General features: G+C 41.7%; 1 non-coding gene across 1 annotated transcript; it reads right to left on the bottom strand.

The window, feature by feature from the left end:
• Nucleotides 1-6,497: 6,497 nt before the first annotated feature.
• On the bottom strand, nt 6,498-6,570 carry Trnat-ugu. The gene has a single exon. It is a non-coding gene; the product is annotated as a tRNA-Thr (tRNA).
• Nucleotides 6,571-7,347: the final 777 nt, after the last annotated feature.

The raw sequence follows: 7,347 nt of genomic DNA, 5'->3' as shown, positions 1-7,347 counted from the left end.
GTTATGAGGTGACATGTTCAGTGCACGTGATAAGGTGTGCCCACGGGAAGCTGTGTCATATTATGCTGAGTTAAGGAATTAAGTAGCTGGCTCCCTGGCCACCTAAAGCGGGCAGTAGTTTAATATCCTTGACTAGAGGAAGACGTTATTTGAGAGCCATCGTGGATGGTTCCGTCTTCCCTCGTGGAAGGACGACGTGCCTATTCCGTTCTCCCTTGATGGGTCACTTCTCATAGAATTACTACTCATCCCACCGCTGCCACCTATGTTTAGGTTTAGAATTTCTTATTATAAGAATGCTACCTTTCGTTTGTTTTATATTTATCCTGACAGTGATACAGCCAAAAATAGATCAACCAATCACAATCCCCATTACATACAGCTCTACTTTACCAAGTATTGCCAGGTGATATTGCAAGCACGAGACCCAGAGTTGTCTATGCATCTTTGGTTGACTGTACATGTATAATATGTCCGATTATTAGGTTTACTAGCCAGTCTGTCTTTTTCCAAATTGAACTAGATGTAGTAACAGCCTGAGTTTGCTTTATGCCGTGAGCTCTCTTCTCCCCTAGTGGCTCACTCCTGCCTTGCACAGACAAAAACAAGCTCTTGGCAATCCTTGAGCAGCTGCCTCACGAGAAGACAACAAAAGACGATGATTAGTCACATGAAGTCCCTGGTCATGTTGTTCCTCCATCACCCAAGAAGGTGACAATCATAGAGGACATGGTAGTGGTGCAGGCAATGGGGAAGCCACAGCAAGTCTGAAGACTATGCTGAGCTATAACCTCCCTACATAGCTGAAGGCAACCACGCGGGAGAGGTGCCAGGGTGGGAAACAGCCTACATCTTATCATGCTGCAGACACCACACCAGTGGGTAAGATGTCAGCCAAGCAGTTTCTCTCCAATACCACGACGAAAGATGAGCTGACCGTCTACCTCGCGAAGAAAACTCAATGCCATTTTGAGGGGAGATCCAAGGTCTTCAATGTTACTTCAAGGCAGGTGCAACGCAGCTCTACATCCAGTCACCTGACACTGACGTGCTCGTTTTTGCCATCCAATGTTACCCTGACCAAATGCAAACAGACATATTTCATCACAGGGATGGGAAACAAGAAGAGGAAAATCTCACTGACATCTGCAGTCCAGGCACTTGGTGACCTAAAGGCTGCTGCTTTGCCAGGTTTCCACGCCTTCTCTGGAGCTGATCAGACAGGCAGATTCGCTTGTAAGGAGAAGCTCACCCTTTGGCAGGCGCTCAACAGATGCCCTCCAAAGGTATTATCTACCTTTGCTGTCCTGGGGACTTCCACCGAGCTCACTGTTGACACACAAAGAGCCATCGAGGCATTTGTATGCCAACTATACGAGCCCGGTACCACTGTGGTTGATGTTGGCGAGCTCAGATTGAGACTGTTCACCAAGAAGCAAGTAGAAAGTCAGAAGCTGCCACCAGCCCGAGGAGCACCGCGTGAAGCCATTGCTCGTTGATATTCCCAAGCCACGGTGTGGCATCAGGATATTGTTCCTGACCCCCAGTTCCCACCACCAACTGAATATGGGTGGAAGGGTGAGGGAGATCAACTGGTACCACTCACAGCGAGGAGCCCACCCGCTCCAGCCTCCATCACACATCTAGTCAAGTGTAGCTGCAAGAAGACCAGCTGCAGGCCCCACTGTTCGTGCAGGTCACAGTATCACAACTGCTCGGAGCTGTGTCATCAGGTGTGGGGCTGATGAGGATGTCTGCGACAACATTAGTCAATAACATCCCACGGGTATCGATGAGGACGACGACGACGCTCATCCTTCAGTGTAATACCTCAACAGTTGAATTGGACATTCTGACCATTTCTATCTCTCGTTTTCTTGGAAAGTTAGCCAACATTTATTGTGTTTGATGTATCATGATATATCTGAAATATCATAGATATGTGCATATTTAGTTTCGTGCCTCTTGTTATGCTTATTTGTTTATGTGCTCATGGTTATGTGCACACCTTAAAGCGAAATGGATGATTATAAGGGCATAATTTTCAAATTGTTAACCCCTCTTAGAAGACAGCCAAAAAAAAACACTCGCCGAAAATTAACATTCGTAGCCGACGAGAATACATTGCCCCCTCCCCCCCCCCTCTCTCCCGTTAGTTGTTGGGAATTCTCATTTATCACTTGGTGGAATTGGGAGCCCCCATTCCTCACCTGTTGTTAAAATTCCTTAATCTCAACTGGTGGAGCTGATTCTGGATGGTGGTAGGTGGTTAGGTCTGGATGCGCCGTGACCACTGACCGCGGAGCATCGACTTGCCGAATACGTGCTCTCCCCAAGAGGGTTGAAGACGGTGTGTGTGTCAGTCGATTCAGTCCTACATAAAATGGGTTATGTAATTTTCAGTATTTTTACCAAAAGTTAATTAATTATTAGATTAATCCATTACATGTTGTTTTGTAAATTGATGTTTAGGCTACATCTAATTTGGTTCAATTTACTGTCCTCTTAATTTTACTTTATCTTCTTCGCACACGTCCAATAGGCAAATAAAAAATATAAGTATAGGTCGGTAAACAAGGTATACACACACACGTATATATATATTGTCTTGATCGATGGTTGTTGACGATCTTGTATGCATAGTTGGGGAATAAATTCCCCGGACACTTTCGGCATCTACCTGTGGGTCATGTAAAGGGCATTTTGATTTTAACGTCTCGATTATATATCAGACTTTTCTGTTTCATTGTGTTTTCTTTACATTGTTATTCTGCCAAAATTAATAATGACAAACAAATGTTCATCCAATCTCATATTGTATGAACCCACAAGGGGATGCCAAATATTGCCCTATGTCGAGGGAATTTTGACCACTGTACGGTACAGGCAATTCTATGATATTTGTAACCTGCTTACAAGATAATTTTTACCTATATGGAGTTATTTTTCATTTTAATGGGGGTTGATGATTGTGTATGTGAAGTTAATGCTGCGATGTTTTTGCAACGCTCATATGTGTTATGAAGTGTTGTGGATTTGTTCAGTTATTGTGAGGTGTTCTACATAGGAAACAAACACAAAAGGAAGATGTATTTATTTCCATTACAAAAGGAATGTATGTTATATTTCTACTATAAGAGGAGTTATTTATATTTTCATAATAGGTTATATTTCTATTATAAGGTGTTATTTACCATATTTACCTAATGTCCACCCACATTAGATATGTTCATGCCAAGGGAAAGAGGCCAGTGGCCTGTGTAGGACCCTTCCATTGTTCTTGATAGTCATATCTTTGACTATTTTGATGCCCAGTACAGTTCTCGATTCCATAGCTTGAACTGTTAGACTTTTCCATAGGTCAACTACCCTTTGTATGAAAAAGTATATCCTTATCTGTGTATTCGTCCTGCATGAAGTCTTGGCGAGCTCGATGTTACGTCACCTCGTGAGGGTGGTACGTGATGTCACGGAAAATGGTCTGGGACGTCATATTATAATTGAAGATTAATCAGTGAGGGCTAGCAAATTTGGGATAAACAGCAAGAATGTCCTCAAGCAACCCCGATTCAATGTACATTTTCTTACTTTACTTTTATCCTCTTCACCACTGATCGGCTCGTTAGCCGCTTGTGCGATCAGTCACGTCTCAGTTACTTTTCTCTTTCTTTTATCCTCTTCACCAAATGATCGGCTTGCTAGCCGCTTGGGCGATCGGTCACGTCTCTGTTACGCACTGTTAGCAAGTACTGAGCATGAGTCAGCCAAAGATGCACCGACCCCACCCTGCATCTCGTGCTCGCAATTTTACCTGGCAATACTTGGTAAAGTAAGGTTGTATGTCAAGGTGATTGTGATTGGTGGATCTATTTTCGGCTGTATAATTGTCAGGATAAATATTAAACAATACAAAGGTAAAATTATTATAATAATAAACTAGTCATTGTTATTTAAGGTCATGAGAATTTTCCAAATCTTCTTATATTTGTTTAAATAATGAAGAAAATTTGATCTGAGAATCTTGTGGCAGTCCTCGTTGTAGTTGAGTTGCCAAGTCGTTAATATAATTTCTTCATTATTTAACCAAATATACTACCATTTGGAAACTTCTCGTGACCTCAATTAACAAAGAATAGTTTATAATTATAATAATTTTACCTTTGTATTGTTTAATATTTATCCTGACAGTGATACAATCGAAAATACTGTTGATCCACCAATCACAATCACCTTTACATACAACCTTACTTTACCAAGTATTGCCAGGTAAAATTGCGAGCACGAGATCCAGGGTGGGATCGGTGCACCTTTGGCTGACTACCTGAACCTGCTCCAGTGTTGGTCAAGTCTGGTCTTGAAAGAGCTCACACTGGGTGCCGTCACAACACTTTCTGGTAGATTGTTCCAAGAGTTCACAACTCTCACTCCGAAAAAGTTTGCCCTCACAATTTTCTGGACTTGCAGCTTCTTCACTCTTGAGCTGTGACCCCTTGTGAGGCGAGCGTCCGCTAGCTCCAAGTAAGGACACTCGACTGAGTGTCCCTGAGCCCCTTGAGATGTTTATACACCTCAATTAAGTCTCCCCTTGCCCGTCTGTAGTATAAGCTAGGCAAGTTCAGGCGCTCCAATCTCTCAGGGTAGTTGAGGTGCCGAAGTGCAGGCACCAGTCTGGTGGCCCTCCTTTGAACATTTTCAACCAACTGACAGTCCCTAGCATATCTCGGGGACTGTACTCCAGATGGGGAAGCACTTCACTCTTGAAGATCGTTACGAGGGAAGGACCGTCTAGATATCTGAACGACCTTCTTATGAGACCCAATAATTTACTTGCCTGATTTACCTTCTTCTCGCAATGGCCCGAGAACTTCAGCTCATTGTCAATATACACACCTTCTTACATTCAGTCTCAAATAGTGCAGTTTCTTCATCCCGTTGGGACATAATTATGATACGCCTCCTTACCGTTACCGTTGGTACGCCCCAGGTGCATCCTCTTACACTTCGTGACATTACATTTCAGCGGCCATTTCTTCGACCAATCTTGGAGCTCACAGAAATCCTTCTGCAGCTCTTCACAGTCCGCTTGGTTCTTGATTTCCCGAAATAACTTGGCGTCACCGGCAAACATTTGTATGGAGGAGTGTACAACGTCAGGCATGCCATTTATGAAACAAACAAACAACAGCGGGAACAATACACTGCCCTGTGGTACTCCGCTTGTGACAGGTACGGATGATGATTTCGTGCCATTAATCACCACACACTGCTTGCGGTCATGTAGAAAGTCTTTTATCCACGCTTGGACATTTCCCCGAATTCCGTACCCTCCCAGTTTGATTTTCAGCCTTTCTTGGGGCACACTGTCGAAAGTCTTGGTAAAATCTAGGTATATATTGTCGATATTACCTCACCGTTCCAGTATTTGGGTCCAAATATCCAATTCTTGGAGCAATTGCGTTAAGCAAGATCACCGCGGCATAAAACCGTGTTGGCAATCCTTTACAAGGTTGTTTCGTAGTAGATGTTCCATCGCGGCATCTCTGATAAATACTCTCAAGTACTTTACATATTATGCTGGTCAGGCTCACCGGTCTATAGTTGTTCATGAAGTGACGATCGCCCTTCATTAATATAGGACTCACATAAGCCACTATTCAATCACTGGGGACCTTTGTTCATCTAGTCATTTACAAAACAGGATCTTCAGGGGCTCGGCAAGCTCGTTGCACAACTCTCTTCTCACTCTAGGATGCACCATGTCAGGGCCGGGACTCTTATGGACCTTTAGCTTTGACAGTTTATTTCTAATACCCTCTTCTGTGAACACAATGTGGGTCAGTGCTTTGTTGAACCGCCTGTCCTCAAACGCAGGAAGGTTAATCGCATCCTCTCTTTTGAACACCGGGGAAAAGATGTTGTTTAATGCCTGGGCTTTATTCTGGTCAGAATCTGCATAACTACCATCTTCAAGCCTCAGGTCTGTAGTAATTACAAAGTTCAAGATACATTAAGTCAGGTGACCTGAAGTCTTTGACAGTGTCGCATTCAATAATATAGTGTTCAAGTGTATGCTTTAAAGGTTTACCACAAAGTTTACATACTGAGTGTTCCGGTTTGGATGGGTACAGCGTTACTAACTTGCCAGATGTGTCTTTTATCCTGGTTAGAATCCGCGTAACTACCATCTTCAAGCCTCAGGTCTGTAATAATTACAAAGTTCAAGATACAATAAGCCAGGTGGCCTGAAGTCTTTGACAGTGTCACATTCAGTAATATAGTGTATGCTTTAAAATAGTTTAAAGGTTTATCACAAAGTTTACATACCGAGTGTTCCGGTATGGATGTGTACAGTGTTACTAACTTGCCAGATATATCTTTATCCTAGCCTAATTCTGGCCACGACTACATCACGGTGTCTGGTTCTGTCCTTGACGAAGGAGTCAATACATACGAATATGTCCAGTTTCATGATAGATTAGATCCCAATAAGAATTGGAAGCCCCCAGGGAGGATTGAACTCCCGACCCCTGGTTTACAAGACCAGTGCTCTAGCCACTGAGCTATGGAGGCCAGTTCATGGGTAAAAAGTGCGTGCAAAAGATTGTCTTCTTTACTTGTTTAAGATATCCACCTTTAAGTGTCCTGATTGGGCAGTTTCCAATAACCTCGTTACTGTAGTGTTGACGTTTAAGAATATCATCGTGCAGCTGCCTGTTGCTATACCTACAGTTTAGGGTAAAAAAAATATTTATAAATGATGGTTAATTGATAAATGTAGGAAAGATTAAATAAGAAATATAAAATACGAGTTAAATAAGAAATAAAAAAATGTTATAAAAGATTAGTAAATGTGAAAGATATTACAGATAATTGATATGTGTAAATACAATTAATTGGTTAACACCTCCGGCAAAGAATTGATTGATAGACTGATAAACAGTAATTTGATATACTGTACTGTATAATTTGGCTGTTAAATTAGTCATATGTTGATTTTAGCCCTTAATTATAGATGTAATAAGGTCGGTTAAGCTCACTGGATCACTTTAGGTCATATACAGTACATAGTTAATTATGGTCATAGTTGAATTATATTTATATTTAAAGCAGTGTTTATTGAACACAAGGTTTATTTAACACTTGGTTTATGTAATGAAAGGTTTGCTTAACCCTAGGTTTGCTTAACACGAGGTTTATTTAACACCATGTTTATTGAACACAAGGTTTATTTACCACTAGGTTTATTTAACTCTAGATTAATTTAACGCTAGGTATATTTAACACTAGGTTTATTTAACACTAGGTTTATTTAACGCTAGGTAAATTTAATACTAGGTTTATTTAACA

Source organism: Homarus americanus, unplaced genomic scaffold, assembly GCF_018991925.1.
Source record: "Homarus americanus isolate GMGI-L3 unplaced genomic scaffold, GMGI_Hamer_2.0 scaffold33468, whole genome shotgun sequence".
NCBI lineage: Eukaryota > Metazoa > Arthropoda > Malacostraca > Decapoda > Nephropidae > Homarus > Homarus americanus.
This window is presented reverse-complemented; position numbering and strand designations above follow the sequence as displayed.